Source organism: Xenopus laevis, chromosome 4S (assembly GCF_017654675.1).
Source record: "Xenopus laevis strain J_2021 chromosome 4S, Xenopus_laevis_v10.1, whole genome shotgun sequence".
In the NCBI taxonomy this organism is placed as follows: domain Eukaryota; kingdom Metazoa; phylum Chordata; class Amphibia; order Anura; family Pipidae; genus Xenopus; species Xenopus laevis.
The window spans coordinates 71,804,768-71,822,715 of record NC_054378.1 but is presented as its reverse complement, the minus strand read 5'-3'; the positions used below and the strand labels follow the sequence as shown (position 1 = coordinate 71,822,715).

The following is a 17,948-nucleotide window of genomic DNA, read 5'->3' as shown; positions in this document are numbered from 1 at the left end:
CCAGATTTCAAATTTAAATACAAAAAAATCTATTTAAAAATGGATTTGAGTGCAGCATTCTGCTGGAGCAGCACTATTAAATGATGCATTTGGGAAATAAACCTTTTTTCCATGACAGTATCCCTTTAAAGAAAAATACAATGTACTTTGTATACCAATGACACTATTCCTTTAAAAGTATACCCTATTTAAAACACTTCTATAAAATATATTGCATAAAACAGCTCATATGTAAAACCCTGCTTCATGTAAATAAATCATTTTCATAATAACATAGTTTAGTAGAATGTGCCATTGGGTAATCCTAAATAGAAAATTGCCATTTTAAGGAATAAGGGCCATCCCCTGTGATCCTATTATTCAAGAAACAAAGCAAGCAAATCATACATATTAGTTCACACGAGACAATTAATGGACTGAATTTTGTCTTTTGCTTCCACACTTTTTCCTGTTACAATTAGAACGGCAGTATTTCTGGTTGGGTGATCTCTGAGGCAGCACAGAGAATATCTGTAATAAACACTTACCCTGGTGGTCTAGTGGTTGGCGGGGACGCCTGCTGCGTGCATCCTTCTCCTTCTGTGCCGGTCTCCCCTGTGGCGCGTGTGTCACGCACTTCCGGGTTTTATGTGCTGGCGTAATGACGTCATTGCACAAGGGCGCGAAAGTATTAAAAGAGGCTTTGAATGAAAACTCATGGCCCGTTGTTAGGTTGTACTTGCTAGTTACCTGTGTGCTTATTCTTAGTGATTTCTGTTTGAACATGCTGTTTTGACCCTTGCCTGCCTGCTAACTATTCTGAACTCTCCATCTGACCCTTGCCTGCTGACTATTCTACATTCTCCAATCCTGATCCTAGCCTGTCTGACCATTCCTTGAAATCTGCCTGCACCGACCCTGCCTGTCTGACTATTCTCAACTCTGTTTGTGCTGCCTGACCACGCTATATTGTCTGGCCTGTCTTCCGAGCTGTGTTGCCTTCCATCCTATCTCCTTGGAAAACGATCATGCCCCTTTGCTCGTCCAGAACCTTTTGCTTTGCTCCTCTCTTATTAAGACCTGGCAGCAACTAATAAGCGGAGGGCTCCTCCCGAAGTGAAAGGTGGCTGTTGTAGGCTGATTTATTGTGCAAGCAAATGTGCAGCACAGGAATGTTCTTTGCACTTAGTAAGCTATCTCCTACCATCTCTAAGGGAAATTAAAGGGGAACTATCATGAAAATTAACATTTAATATAAGCTTCATCATACTGAAGTAAGAAACTTTCTAAATACAATCAATTAAAAAGTTTCTCAAATAATCAAGTTAATCTTCACTATTCCTCTCTCAGCATCTGTTTCTCTTCATTCTGTCTTCATGCAGCAGTTGGGTGTCAGATGAATGGTCCAATATATCTTATAGGGGGATATATCTTATATATCTTATCTATCCTAGCAGATGATTTAGAACTCACTCAAATATCTGATTCCAGTGCAAACACAATCTAACAAAATAACTGCCTTTTGCACAAATTCTGCATGTAGAGAGACAAGATTTTAATAGAGTTTTAATAGAGTGAGCTCCTTATAGGAGTCCACCTATATGTGGGTATATTCGATCATTCATCTAAAACCCAATTCCTGCATGAAGACAGGATGAAGAGCAAAAGATGTTAAAGGAGGAATAGTGAATATAAACTTGATTATTTCAGAAACTGTACTTGTTTCAGTATGCTGAAGTGAAGCTAATATTACATTTTCATTTTTGCAATAGTTCCCCTTTAAAAACATGTTAAAAACCAATATTTCATTTTTAGAGCTTTACTAGACTACAAGCAGAAAAACTTCTGCACAATCATCCTTTAAAAAATCCTTCTTCACCACTTTACTGCTGCTTCCAGCATTTCCGATATATTATGCAGCTGGAACTATTAGCATTAGGTTTACTCACCAACGCTTTGTTACTATGAACATTGTCCCATTCCACAAGTGTAACTAAACTACAGGTAAAAAACAATTTTGTAGTAGCAACAATTATTTACTGGATAAATAATTAAAAGTTATAAAAAAAATGAAGACCAACTTCCAGCTGAGGATGAATAGGACAGTTGGTATCGGATATTCACATACACAACCAGGCACCAATGAGATGTCATATGTAATAATAAATATCTAATAATATCTGATTATTGCAGATGTCTATGGAAAGTACCCAGAAATATTACCCTCATTACAGATCCTATCAAACACATTTTGTGGAAACAATTAAAGAGTAAGTTATTCTATAGTGGAAGTTCCATTATAGTGCAGGTGATATGTCTATAGGAACCAACACAATAACTATACAAATATACTAATGTGGGGAATTTATTTTCCAGAAAAAAGGGGATTTTAATAAATTCAAACACCCTAGCCATGAGTGCATAAAATTGTTAGATTGTCATAACTGCCTTCTAACATTCCTTTGAGAACCAGAGCTCTGGGGTAACCTGATATGATGTATCAATTTAAAAAAGTTAAAGAGTCAGCGCCCCCCCCCCCCAGATGCTTTAGAAAGTGAAAAATAAAACTTTATACTGCAATATTAGAAAAACGCTCACAAATAGATAGTGTAAAAAATCTTTATTTCTGGTGAACAATCTGAGACCAACTGAACTGAAAAAAGTGTTTGACGTCGAACACCCCCTTTAATAACTGGGGCTTCTTTGTGGAGGAGGGACCTGCCAACTTAGTAGTATGAGGCCCCATTATTCCTGATGATGGTCCTGAATAGCCCATTTCCTTTCACATGCCTTTAATTTGGTTTCAGTTAAGAATTACTGTCATTTTTCTTTATGCCCACTTTTGTAGATAGTTAAAGGAGAACTAAACCCCCTTTCTAATAAAAACCCATACCCTCCATAGTCCCTCTCCCTGCTCCCCCCCCCCGCACAGGTGTTCACACAAGTAAATGCCCCTCAGCTAGTAATTACCCTTCATTGCAGAGTCAGCGGAGCTCACGGGGGCCATCTTCAGCACTTGAGGGGTAATTACCAGTTTAGGGGCATTTACTTGTGTGAACACCTGTGCAGGGGGAGCAGGGAGGGGGACGATGGAGGGTAGAGATTTTTATTAGAAAGGGGGTTTAGATCTCCTTTAAGACCACCAATGATTCAGTAAGGAATATTGGGCTTATAACAGGAGGTTCAATTGATGATCCTCCCATGTATGTATGTATTTATATTCTTATCTGTGAAGGTTCTTATTCATCCAGGTTATGGTATATCCATGGTATATCCATGGTGAGAACCTTGCGGAAGAGAGTGGCCAGTTACAAGGTGCAGCAAAAAGCTGATTCTTGTAACTTTAAAAGCCTAATTTCTGGGTTTTAACCAGTTTGCCCCTGGGTGTGTATATATATATATATATATATATATATATATATATATATATATATATATATATATATATATATATAGATATATATAGAAATAAGTCATTTCTGATCTGAATAATCTTGATTCTGAATTGAGAAAGCCAGTCGGCTGACTAGTGCACCATCTTCAAGAGAAAAAATATATATAATATGTTTATTTGACTTATTGCTATAGATATGTACTGTTTGTTCTTATTTATTAAATGCTACTTGTGTACACAGCTCTGTACAGCAGAACAATACGTTAATAAAACAAACAGGGGGTCAATTATAAAGTAAAATATAAATACAAAATATTGTTTCATTCATGTTTCAGCGATGAGTGTTGAAGATACAAGAAGAAGGAAGTCCCAGCCCCAGAAAGCTTAAAATCCAAGTAGGCCGGTAACTTGCAGACACCAATAGGAGGATAATATGTGCCCCAGGTTACAGTGGTTGGCACTGCCTCTTAAATGCCCATACTGTGTAAGATGTTATGCCAGTGATTCAAGAGGAAGTCTTTGAGGTAAGATTCTCTCCGGAGGAACTCAGGGATGAAAGGATCAGAGGAGGTGGCCAAAACATATGGAAACAGAAGAGAAGATAAGAAACATGTTGAGATGCAAAGGAACAAAGGGCTTTGAAAGTCAAAAGAAGGAGTTAATTATTTGCTTTATGGGAAGTTATGGTAAAGATTTCAGTAGTGGAGGGACTGTTCTTTCTTAGGCTGTTTGCTGCAATGGAAAGGATTTTGTCAAAACTGTGTAAAACAAGTTTTAACAGTGGTGTTAATATAAGTAGAGGGATGAGTCAAAAACTAACCTTAGACAACGTGAGTTCATAAGGATAATGAGCATGCCATCAGTTAATATAGTAAAGGAGGAGAAGTACAATGTTTAGGTAGAAAGATGATATTGCATTTGAGATTGCATTTATTCATTGCAGTACAGGTTGCTAGGAGGCAGTTAAAGGTTTCAGCTGTTAATTAAGGGGTGGATAAATATATTTGGCTAGCATCAGCATACAGAAAGCCAAATAAGCAGATGAGATCTCCCAAAGACAGAGTGTGTGTGTGGGACTGGTGAGGAAGTTTTTTTAGAATGAGAAACAAAGAAAGATTGATTAGAAAGGTTAAAAGGGAGCCAGCATGCATCTTGGTTATGGATACCACAGGTTTGCTGAAGTTGCCTAAAAAAATAGGTATTAACCATGTCAAATGCAAATGATAGGTCAAGGAAGATTAAAATGGTGTACAACTTCTGGTGTACTATGCACAAGGTAGTATTAGGTCAAAAATCAGATTGGAAAGGTTTTTATAGATTATTGGTATGAAGAAAAGTAGTAATATGTGAAAACAACACAGTAGCAGTAATTTAAGTCTGCAAGTGCAGTGAGCAAAATTAACACAACTACAAGTTTACTTTGTTGAAGTCTGCCTGCTGTAATTTCCAGTGTTTAGCGTGCAAGTGACATCTGCCCCTGTTTCTTTAGGTGCCAATTCACTGTAACTATTGTGGTGACCACAAAGGGAACCTGGTACTACCGCCTGGCCATTTTATCTCTATAAGTACTCACACATGTAATATAAAATGTACAAGTACAATTAAAACAATGCAGAATGCAGTGGTATATATAATGTAGGGATTAGTAAAAAAACATAAATGATGAGGCACAGGAGCTTGTAAGCTCCTATACTGTGACATACAAAGTGGCTGAATAAGACATCATGGACTACCATCCATGGTCCTTAGGGACATAACTAACTGGAGTGTGGGAATTAGGTCAAATGCATGTGGATTTAGCTTGAGGCATATGCTGTAGGTGATAGTGAGCAGTACTAAACAAGTGGCACTGATATTATATTTCATGTTAGCAAAGTGTCAGAAATATTATCCCCCCTTTTGCAACACATTATTGAAAACCGAGCTTCAGATTCTGTATAGAGAAAAGGCTATGCTCTGTGCCCCATGCAAAATGATCCTAATGTCATGTGTCATGTTGCACCAAGCTACCAGAAAAGACTCTCATCCACTGGAAGTTGGTAGGAATGACAACAATACATTAAATGTTATTCTTTGTATTTGCTTTCTGGAAGTTCTGGATTGTTTTATTGTATTGCATTTCTATTAAAGATAAGCATAATTACATAGTAAAAATATCAAGTTTCGATTTTTGTAGTGTAAGGCACAATGACGCTCTCCTACACAAAGGGGAGCATGTAAAGTATACATTTCAAACTTTCAAACCAATTGAGCCTGTCCTTTTCCTGTAATATGTTACATAACAATAACATAAGAATGTAAAACTGTGGACAACTGCTTGTACCTGGGAGCACAGCAATATCAGAGAAACCCCACCTACCAACCTGAGCAATATGAGCACAGGAATATGCAAAAGTGCATATTCTGTATAAAATAACATGAGACTTGGAATACTAAGGGTGTTATTTATTAAAATCCCCAAATTTCTAATTATTTTCTTAAACCACTTTGACTAAGCCCTCATCCATATTTTTACCGTTTTTATCAGTAAATGAACTTTAAAAAATCTGGTGCAGGAAAAGACTTGATGAAAATGTGAAAAAATCCGAATTGAATGATTTTTTCAGATTTGACGCGATTCGGATTATCACCCAAAAACTATGATTTTTTTATTATGATTTTTCTAGTACAAAACCCAGAGCAGAGCATGATATCTTCCAGTTGTAAAGGGACACCTGCCATTGACTTCTACATGACCTCTGCAGGTTTGAGATGGAGTATGGAGGTATTGAGATGGACTTTTAGCAGCCTCAGAGTTTAATTAATCTCAACAAATTCATATTTTCCCCTTTAAAATTCTGACCAGAAAAATTCGGACTTTAGTAAATAACCCCCTTAAAGGACCAGTAACTTTTTTTTTAAAAGAATTTGTTAGTATACATCGAAAAATAAACACCAACACAAATTAAACTTTAAAATCACAAAAAAAAATCAGCCTATGAGTAAGTGCCCCAATTTTTCTAAATTTTTTAATATTATTGTTTCTTTATTACTGGAGGTCCTCACATCTCTTTGGATATAGTGTTTTAAAATCACAAAGCCTTTATTAAGAAATAACTTACTGAAACTCAACTTCAGAAAAGGCGACAGGGCGACCATCCATCCTGCGGCGCTCTATTTCTTCTCCCTGACTATCTACTGACAGCATGTGAAGCTGGGGATCAGGGAGCTCTGGCGGACGCTCCTCTTGAAGAAACTTTTGCAGCCCTCATTGGTGAACTGACTGTAGTGTTTCCCACTGGACTTGTCCCCGCACACCACACACTTGATGAGCCCTGCTGCCCCTTGTCTGCAGTGTGTGGGGGGCGGCAGAGAGCACTTGTTGTTGCTGCCTGGCTGTCTCTACCGTGGTGCTGCCCGATGCTGGGAGCTGTTTCCTTGAATTTGCGCTCAAGGGATTTCCCCCTGTCTCCTGCACAGCTAATGATGTATTGTGTCCATGACTGGGCGCTGGAAGTGCGGCTGGAACTGCTGCTGCTGGGAGCCGTTTCCGTTTCCAGAGTGGCAGAAGTGATCTATCCTGCAGAGCTCCCTCCTGCTCCTGGCTGCCCTATGTCTGGCGCGCTCTGCTCTGGCAATTGACTCACCAACACTGGGTATAAAGAACCAGGAAACAAAAGTACATACAAACAGGTAGTTGACACCAAGATTGGCATTACTATTTATTTCCTGGAAGGCAAGAAGTGTGGTTGTAACTGTGCCCCCTCCTCTGAGTGTGGAAGTTGTGGTCCTGGCTGGAGTGGCGACGGGTTTCACTGCCCCAATCTCGCAGGCAAACCAGAGCGTGCCAGACATAGGGCGGCCAGGAGCAGGAACGATGTATACTAACAAATTTTTTAATACATGTTTTTTTGATGTTAGGGCTAGTCCACACGAGGAGATTCGGGGAGATTTTGTCGCCTGGTGACTAATCAATTATACATCAATTGGGAGTCCACATCTGATTTACATTTAATTAAGCCTAAGGGACTCGCCCCAGTTCTCAGGCGATCACATATAAGAAAATCCTTTATCCAAAGATAACTGTCCCAAGGCTTTTGTTTTCATAAAAAATATTGTTTTATTAAATTAGCATTAAAATTCAGTTACAAAAACCCTACCAGGCCCACCTTATGCGTTTCGCACCCTCCGGCACTTAGAGGGTGCGAAACGCGTAAGGTGGGCCTGGTGGGGTTGTTTGTAACTGAATTTTAATGCTAATTTAATAAAACAATATTTTTTATGAAAACAAAAGCCTTGGGACAGTTATCTATGGTGACTAATCAACTCGTCATTTTGAGCGACTACCTTCCCGAACTGCCTCAGCGTTTTTCCCCATTGGCTACAATGAAAAATCGCCTGCGCTAATGCACACGCGGCAACTTTGGGCGACTGTTGAAAACGCATAGCCGCGTGTGCATTAGCGCAGGCGACTTTTCATTGTAGCCTATGGGGAAAAACACTGAGGCAGTTCGGGGAGATAGTCGTTCATAAGACGAGGCAATTAGTTGCCAGGTGACAAAATCTCGCCGAATCTCCTCGTGTGGCCTTACTCTTACTGGTCCTTTAAGGTGTTCTGATAGTAAATGTGCTTATGCATCCCACATCTAAAACATGGATAATGGTCTGTGGTTAAGAGTTCAGTCTCTACATAAAATTCTTTGCAGACACCAAGAGCACCTTCAAATCACCCTAAATTTATTTCAGTTCAGGGGTGTGGGGTATACCCAGCTAATATCTTTATCAGTGTTGTTATTATGGTTCATGGCTGATAACCAATAGTCCTAGGGGCAAATTTACTAAAGTTCGAATTGTCTCCAGTGACCGCTTTGCAACACTTAGCCAGGCGCAAATGCATTCAGACTACGTCAATTCACTAAAATGCAGAGTTTCGACTGGCAACTTTTCACTAGCATTGCTTCGGCAATGCGAGCATTTGATAGTGAAGATTCGCTATTTCTGCCTAGCAATTTGCATAAGGCTGGAAATGTAAACTTGTATGGATGTCTTTATGTTAAATGTTCGTGCAAATACTTACAAATTACACTTTTTAAAACATATGTCCAGGGAACCTTAATAAAGACAATAGAGGTATTCTAATGCCCTACGCATGTTGCCACTGTAAAATTAATGTTCCATATGTTTGCAAATGTATGGGGGAAAATGGTTACCCAAAAAAACTTTGTTAGGTCTTTTGCAAGCAATCAGGCTGAAAAAAGGAAAAGACGTCATTGTTTTTTGGACTTTGATGCATTTTCGGCTCACAGAATAGAATGTAAGTGACAGAAGATTGAGGAAGATCTAGCGACTTTAATGCACTTCGCCTGGTCTGAGGTGGCGAAGGCAACTCTGGCGAAAAAGCTAACATTCAGTAAAATCCAAACGTTAGTGAATTTGCGGAGTAACGACCATTTGCCAGAGCGAAAAGTCGAATGGCGATATAGCGAGAATGACTGCTAGCGCCAGTAAATCTACGATGTCTCTGCGGGTGGTAACGCTAGCGAATTGTCACTAGTGTTAGTCACTTTGCCCTTTAGTAAATCTGCCCCCTAGTGTCTACCTGGTAGTAATCCCCTAAAACAAACATGAAATATTCACATCTAGTCATTTTGCTCATTCAGGTGCCCCCATATTTTGAAATGTACATCTCGCACACTCTGTTCACTCTCTTAATTACATAAGGGACATATTGCCCTTAAACATAACATGCTGCGCACAAGCCATGTGACATGATACCCAGCAGACATATGGTGTGTGCCTTGGTCGTACAGTTTTTTTTCTATTTTCAAAATAGAACTGATTCCAGCCTTCCATATTGTATTCTGTAACCTGCATGTATGTTTTTCATTGGTAGATATACTTATTTTTCTTTCAATTCGAAATATACTGTATAGTGTTTATCCCAGTGCAGTAAGTTTTGGGTTAATGCTATTAAATTAACAGTCTTTTGTATGTACTTGGGACAAAACCATATGATTTTTATGGATTACTGTGGTCAATGTTTTGTTCAATCTGGAAGCAACTATTGTGGCAAGGATTCTGATATCAAGATTAAGGAACAATATCGGCCTGTCATTTTTGGGCGGCACGGGTCTTCATTGGGCTTGTATTACAAATATCCTTATACAGAAAAAAGAATATTTAAGGTTCCAGTAGTCCACTTCCTCTGCTGGTATAAAATTGTCTGTTCTCCCTCAGACGCGTAGCAAAATCCAGTTAGTGTTGAAGAAAAAAACCAGCGCTCACTGGCACGAGGTTAAACAAATACGGAAACAAGAGAGATAATTCCAATGTGGTGCAGTATTTTTCAATAATATTGGTAAATGTTTGGCAGTAGCCTCTCCATGCAGCTCCAAATTCCACAGTTTACAGATATCCTTGCATCATTAATTTCAGGAGGAATAGAGTGACCTGCAGTAATGTGTTTGCAAATGACGCATTAACTGCGCTTTAAACTTTTTATATTAGTGGACGGAGAAGCCATTGGTCGTGGGGCCTAATTTTAAGTTTTCGATTGTGGTGTGTTCTATCACTTGGTGTATAATCTTTCTATCTAGTATTTGCTTAATCTCTAAAGTGTGCGAGATTGGGGCACATTTTTATGAATATATTGCAGCAGATTTACCCACTGTAGTGGAGCAATATAGCTGCTGATAATAGGCAATACATTTTTATCAGTGTTGGAAGAGATATGGCTGTCTGCCAGTCTTATCTTATATACTAGACACTAATGGTTGGGGGACTTTAAATGGTTAGCCAACATTTTGCTAGGTTTATTGACATACAGGTAATTCCACGGATTGCTATTTCTGCCTTATCAATTTGACAAGCCCTTCAATTTTGCCTTCTTTCTTTAATCAGCTTCCTAGTATGGTGTAAGGAAGACTTACTTGGCGTCCCAAGATGGCGGCATCCAAGATGGCGGCGTCTCCCATGCGGTTCCTCCTGGGCGCAGCTCTGTGACATCACGCCAGCGTCAGACGAGTCGCCGGCGTCGGATTGGTTGCCAGTGCAGAAACGTCAGCATCGGATTCAACGCCATCTGCAAAACACCAGCATCATGACGTCACTGCGTCAATTTTTGGCGCCAAAGGAGGCCTATAAAAGACGCTGGAGCACTGCTGACTTTACCCTAAAATAGGTTCTTCCTTGTGAGTTCTTGAGTGTGTTTCTAGAATTTTAATTCTTGTTCCTGTGTTTTGACCCTTGCCTGTAACCGTTTACTGAACCTTTGCTGCCTGAACCAACCATATTGCCTGAACTCAACTAATCCTTATCTGTACCTTGAACTATTGGACTGGTGCTTCCTCCTTGGTCCGCTACTCCTGACTGAGCCTTCGGGCCCTTTATATATGGACATTGGATCGTACATCCCCTAAAATATGTGTTTTGTGCTACCCATGCCCAAGCCCTGGCTTAGAGTTATCTTTAAAGAGCTGTTTTAATTCTTGCATTAGGCAAGGTGGCAGTTACACATGCAGCCAAAACTTGCCTCCAAGCCAGAAATTCAAAACTAAGCACCTGCTTTGAGGTCACTGAGAGCAACATCCAAAGGTTTGGTGAGCAACATGTTGCTCATGAGCCACTGTTTGGAATTACTGTTTTAAAGTATAAAGTATAGACAAGGCACACTACAGGATTTTTTATTCATGCAGCGCTGCTGTGAAATGCTGCCAGTCATTTGGACAGGGAGTTGCCCTGCACATTGTGAAATATAATCTAGAGATAAACGTTAAATTGCAGGCAATAGGCTAATCCTGTTGTTGCCAATTAAATAAATTATGGTTTTTGAAAAATATCACACTATTGTATCAATGCTACTTGTTTTACGAGTCTGCATGGTATTAGCTGTCATTTCGATTTTTCATGTTTATGTGAAAATCCATAAAATATTTTAAACGGAAATAAATTATGGTCAGGGCCCTAAGTCCCCTGCTCACAAATACAGTCAACTTTGATTTTGCCATAATACAGATAATGCTAATGTATTTTTGACTGTTTGACAGCAGGAAACAAGTAAAAACAAATAACATAATTTTTTGGCATAATATTCAAATAACAGTGAATTAACATCCATATGTGAGCACGGTATTACTGGGTTCATCCTCACAGTATTGGAGTGGAACAGAGTGTGGGTGTTCTTACTGGGGCAGATATAGGTCGGTTAGGGAATCAGTGAGGATCAACGAATTTGACAATGCACCCTGTCGCAGATGAGAAAATGAGGAGCTGTTGTTCCGGTGCACTGGATGGAAATACCTTAAAGAACTATAAGGTAATAAGAAAAAAAAATCTAATAGGGTGGAGTAGAAAGCAGTGCCAAATGCATAAATAACGTCTTTCTTGATAGATGTTGATGTGAACAGAAGGACTGCCCACTCCTGTCACGCAAAAACCTCTAATATATTGTGACTTAGCATCAACAGAAGGATCACTAAGCTATTTCATTGACCCAGGGTAGTAGAATGAGCAAACAATCCCTTTTGATATCCCCCTTCCCAACTGCATACAGACTAGTCAAATCTTACCATACAGTATACAGGAAAAGAATGGTCAAGAATGCCCTACAACTATGAATAGATATTGATGGCTCTCCATTTACTTGTTCTGAAGATGGAATTCTGTGAACCCACCCTAACAAACAAAATATAACTTTAATAAAAGGTTAAAAGGTCTTCTTGCTGATAATTCCATTTGACTTGAATACTTTAGATTATGTCTAAGGTCTGAGGAGCATGGCATATTTAATCAGGTGTAGGATTTTATAATAATTTGTACAAAAAATACCTTTTAAACAGAAACCAAGGACTAGTATCCTTGAATCAGTTGTTTCTGCAGTAATGCTATATCTACCAACAGTGTCAAAATGAACATCCTTAAAACTGCACTTGGGAAATTGTGGTTCGGAAAAGCTTCATCATGTGATGCATTTAATACATATATATTACACATTAGCACATTAGCATTAGTAACCAGAAGTATTAAACTAAATGAAAGTGTAGTTGAAACAAGGTGGGACACATAAGAGAAAGAATGCAAAACACACATTGCTGGTCCCATATCTCTTACAGACAATGCTGGGGGAGGGTTTATTATTTCCAATTAAAACTAGATTTTTACTATTTTGCATATATATATATATATATATATATATATATATATATATATATATATATATATATATATATATGCCTTGAAATGGCACAACCATTTATTTATTTAAGAATATAAATTTGCAACTGTAGTTACAATACAATTTTCCAGTCTATTTAATTTTACCATGTTCATAGGAGAACAAGTATACAGAGATACCTGGGACAAACCAATATAAATTAATAACTGTAATCTAATTATAATCAGGAATACAACATTCTATCGATGATGACTTTGACCCAACTGAAAATTCCAAAAATAGTTTTTATTAAAACAAGCCCAGACTTGAGTGTATAGGTTGCTTCTTAAGACCCAAAAGAGACCCCCAAGAGATAACTCACCTGGCAAAAATGTTTTTGGTAAATTCTTTTAGAAATGTTTCCAACTGGTTACTTGTTACTGGATAATTACAATTATAAAATACGTATTAATTTGTAATTGCTTTTGAACCATACTGGTTTAGACACGCTAGAGTTTGTTCTGAATAAAATCTAGATAGTTGTGGGATCTGGGAAATGAAAGCAGTGAGGAATATTCTCATCTGATGTCATGTATTTAAAAATGTTTTCAGACTTTTTGTGGGGTAAACAAAATACAATCTGTATTTAGGTATAATACGTGGAGGGCACAGGAGACTGGAGCTTCGCACTACCATTTTTATAAGAAAAATGATGGCTCCACAGTGGTGCATCTGTTTAGGAACTTGCGATCCTCCTTCCCCTAGTAAGGTATCTGACTTTTAGGAATGAATTTCTGCAGTGATTTAATCTTGGTTAAGAAAGTGATTGAACTCTATGCAAATACATTGCTGAACCCTGTATTAATTGATTATTTTTCATTATAAAAGCAATTAAAGAGGCATTTTACCTTTACAGAACCTTACATTTTTACAGAATGCACCAAAAATTTAATTTGTTTTCTATTTTTATCATTTTCTAATTTAACCTTTTAAAAATGCATTTGTTCCCTCTCACAAATATACTCTGTTACAGGTGGAATGCACAAAATAGTGTTTGTGTAGGTATTGGTGGCATTGGTGGCCACACATTATAAGATCTGCTTGTTTGGCAATATGCCTACCATGAGTTGGGATATATCGGGCTGATCCAGATCAAGACCAGCATCAACAAGGGGATGCATACCTCCCTCCAGGGATTTTCACCCAAATATCAGTTGGGTGTGTCTGTAGGGGGGCCCCATACACGGAGAGATAAGCTGGCAAATCGTTCTGAAAAGACCCAAAACAGCAGTTTAAATCTGCACATGTATGGTCATCTTTAGTGACCCAGTTCTACTCTACAGGTTTTGTGCACATGTAAAGTTTATTACAGAATTGTATTCGGGTCATTACCGTGGACATTTAATTAGGGTCTTTGTAATCATAGGGTTAAATTGCACCCTATTTATCGCTTCCAAATAAGCCTCCTGTTGCTTCTAGTGACAGTCAGCATCTATTAAAACAAGTAATAGTCTCTGTGTCACTGGGTTATAGTGCCAAATACTTAATCATAGCCAAACCCTAATCTGCATATTCAAATATGAGGACCCCTCCCCACACACAAACACACATAATTTGCATCATTTGACAAAATGTGTTGTTGTCATTTGTCCAGTGCTTTAAAGTCACATGACTTTTACAGTGCAGATTAAGTGCATCTTAAACACTAAACTTTAGGCTAAATCTGAATCTCACACCTAATTCTGGTTTTGTTGCGCTGCACCTTTCATATTTTTTTAACATCTTATATTTTTTTTCAAAATAGATATATATATATATATACACAAATGATATTAATAATATATCTGCCACTTGCTGTATTCTACTGGCACACATTATAATATAGTGTTATAGTCTCAGCTGTGTTGTAATATAATGTTTTTACAAAGATCTTACTGAGAAATCAAAACTGTCTGTAAGCCAAGAGCCTACAAAGCTGGCCAGTAAAAAGAAAACCGTTTTATATTGACTAGTTACTTTGAAGGCAATAAGTGAGTATGACACAATGAAACTTGTTAAAATTAATCATGGTCTCTGAAGTTATTGTAGGAAGTTTTCCTCCTTGAAATACTATAATTAGACAGCTTCTAACTATTCTGAAGGCAGTTTCGTCCTTTAATTCTGAAAGAGTATAACTGCCTTCTTCATGCCAGTTTAAAAGAATGCAAACACAAAAATTACAATTTGTTTACTCTCAGTTAGAAAAAGCAGGGACATCTTAGCATTAATTTACACTTGCAACCATAGTTGCAGTCATGCAAAGATACACACAGTTGTTGCATGAATTGATTCATTGAAGGTCCTTGCATTCTAAGCTGTTCCTTGCAATTGCATTCAAACTGCAATATTTCATTTTAATGGGCAGCAAGAGAAAAGGCAATAATCACAATAATGAATATTTTCAGCACGATTTTCTAGAAAAAATAAAATTCATTCATTTTTACTGTCATGCATATCTTATTTTCCCCTATTTTAGCTGAGGCTCTTTTCTGTTCATCTCAGCTCATTTCCTATTCCATTCTGACTCCCCAAACACTTGTTGGTTACTATGGAAAATTAGCAATTTTACTGCAAAGTAACAGCACAAATAATTTAAAATCCATAATCATAAAATAAAGTCAATAGCAATATGCAAAGTGTAATTATAGGTGTACATATCGATAATAAGATCTACTTGTTTTGGTCAGTTATCCCAGTGCTATTTGGTTTAAATTATGCAAATTCAAAAAATATTTTTTGGCTTGGGGAGCCTAGTTTTATGCAATAATTAAAGCTATTCAAACCTTGTGGGGTGAATCTGGTCCTGAGTATATTAAATAATATTAGGCAGGATTTTAATATATCCATCTTTCCCAATGCAGTACAATGGATTGTAAACAAAGTAGCAAAATTCACTTAGTACATTCATATTTTCATATTTACACTGCATACATATACATATTAAGACAAGATGTTCTGAAAATGTTTGAACTATTTGTCTCTTGTTGCATTCACATAGGTTGTAGTTCTTTCCCTTGGGATAATTATACATTATTTGTAGCTCCAGAGCACTTTTCTGTACTGTAATGTATGCAGAACCTGTCTATATAGCATGACCATGAATCTGAAATGAAAGGATGAATGTAGTTAATCTGAAAGATCTGAATGTGGTAGTTTTGTGGCTGTTGCATTAATGTTTCTACTTTAAAAGATGAAGAGGCTGCCCTCTTGTGTAAAAAAGTAATATTTACAGCTGATATTTTTAATTTTTTTTTTTTAAAACCTTTTCTATAAAAATTATATACGTATACGTTTTCCAGAGGGACCAGTCCGCGTCACAGTCCGCCCCGTTAGTTCCCGCCCCCTCCACTGGCCGGTAATTATTTTTAAAAAAAGGTGGGAATCCTAACCGACACAGTTCTGTTTTTAATTCACTAATTCTGCACGTGTAACATGCCGATCACCATATTGCAATAAACGTACGGTGTAGCTCAATGATGCTTTACTAATGTGGATTATTCCTGTTTGTTTAAAATCCATATTTGTTTGTTTATGTTTATTTGATAACATATATGGATGTTCCATTGGGTACAGAGAAAAAAGAAGCTCAGGGCTGTCCTAACAAAAGCAGGCTGCATGAGAGGTAGGGGAGGGCTGTGGGTGGGGGGGGGGGCGATACATTTGTTTATTTGTAAATAATGATGACAATTTGTATAACAATTATCTTTGACTTGGTATCATCTTATACATGAATATATGAAAACAATAATAAAGTTCACATTGCTTCAAATTATTTAAGTGTCCCCAGTCCAGAGTGTTATACGTGAGGGAGGGGACATATCAAGTTGTTTTCAGTTCCTGGATCTCTCCTTCTTGTGGAGCCAGGTCTCATAAACTTAGCAGTTACCATTAGGACGATTGTTGATATTTCCTATTCATATTGGGTACAGTACAGTAACAGTGTAATGTAATTTAGAACAATAACATACAGTGCCTCCTTTGTCTCTTTCCATGTCTCCGGGTACCCACTTTCCTCTCTTGTGATTATTTATCACCTTGTCTAATTATTTCCCTACCTAATTGGAGATTAGGGCATGAGTTATACATTTGTTTATTTAACAAATTATTTATATAAATAATTTATAAAACAATTTATTTATATAAATGCGTTTAACAATTTCACTACACTTTTTTCTTTATAGAAATCTTGTTCTCATCATATTTTTGAGGAAGATGCATTACCCCCAGGGCCAGAGTATAAGGATTTGTATCATATTAATGCACAGCCACAGGTAGCTAAACCAAGGGCCAACCACCCCATCTCCATGTGCTCAAAAGAGCCTTTCTACCCAGTTCTAGTTTGCAAAAAAGCTTTCCTTTATGGCCAAATTGGGAGATGAGGCTCTGAGGTTTGCACGGTTGGTAAACATAAAATGCCAATTTCACTTTCATCAGAAAAGCTGTTATAACACATAAAAATCCCAGAAATGTTTGCAAAATGTCATAACCTTCCAAATGACAATGCTATGCACTGCAGGTTTTGTGTCGCTCTTTCCAGTTCTCAAATGTTGGGAGTAGGGTTGCCATCTTTGCCGGTGGCTAAACCCGAACAAAGGGGGCGGGGCAAATAGCATTGGGGGTGGAGCAGTGATGTTCGGGTGGGCATGATGCAGACATCAGAGATGATGTCATGAAGTTATGATGTCTGGTCAGGGTTATTGCGTCACTTATATGCAACTGGCTGGATTTCTGTGCAGTTTTCGCAATATTTTAAATGGGACAGAAACTTTTGAACGGACAGTCCTTTGACAAGCGAGATATCCAGTTGAAACCCGAACAACTGGAAACCCTATCTACTGTATCTATTCTGCCCAATAAATCAGACCAATCCTTTAACTACAGGTATGGGATCTATTATACAGAAATCAGTTATCCGGAAAGCTTTGAACTACAGCAATGCTCATTTAGAAAAACTATTTATTTTTGATTGATTTGCTTATTTCTGTAATAACAAGAAATGAACTGCACCTGATAATAACTAAGTCATGTCAAGGTGAGTATCTTTATTTTACTTAATTGGTTTTCATATATTGGCCAGATTACTATTCGGGTTTCACAAGGCTGAAAACCTCAGACCCGAACAAGCCTTAGAAAAACTAAACTTCTCAGCTTAAAACCTGAACAGGTGACAACCCTAATTCAGAGGTTGCTCTGCTCTTTGCACAAAACCACTGGTTTGCTCATTTTTGGTAAAATTGGGAGAAGAGCCTTTGATAGGGACAGGTGCTGTGTTGGCGACCATTACATTGTTTTTTAGTTCCCTGGCACAAGATGGAGCTCTGAGGTGTCAGAGGGCATGATGGCGGACAACCAAAACTGACCAAAAGTCTTGTTTTGGTTGCTGAAAAATAGGACGTACGAAGAGTG

At 37.9% G+C, this 17,948-nt stretch overlaps 1 long non-coding RNA gene across 1 annotated transcript in view; it reads left to right on the top strand.

The window, feature by feature from the left end:
- Positions 1-11,189, top strand: part of LOC121393308 — a 51,865-nt gene extending 40,676 nt beyond the window's left edge. The window contains exon 2 of the long non-coding RNA XR_005960966.1: positions 10,253-11,189. This is a non-coding gene — a long non-coding RNA (uncharacterized LOC121393308). The remainder of the gene's footprint in view (positions 1-10,252) is intronic.
- The last annotated feature ends 6,759 nt before the right edge of the window (positions 11,190-17,948 follow it).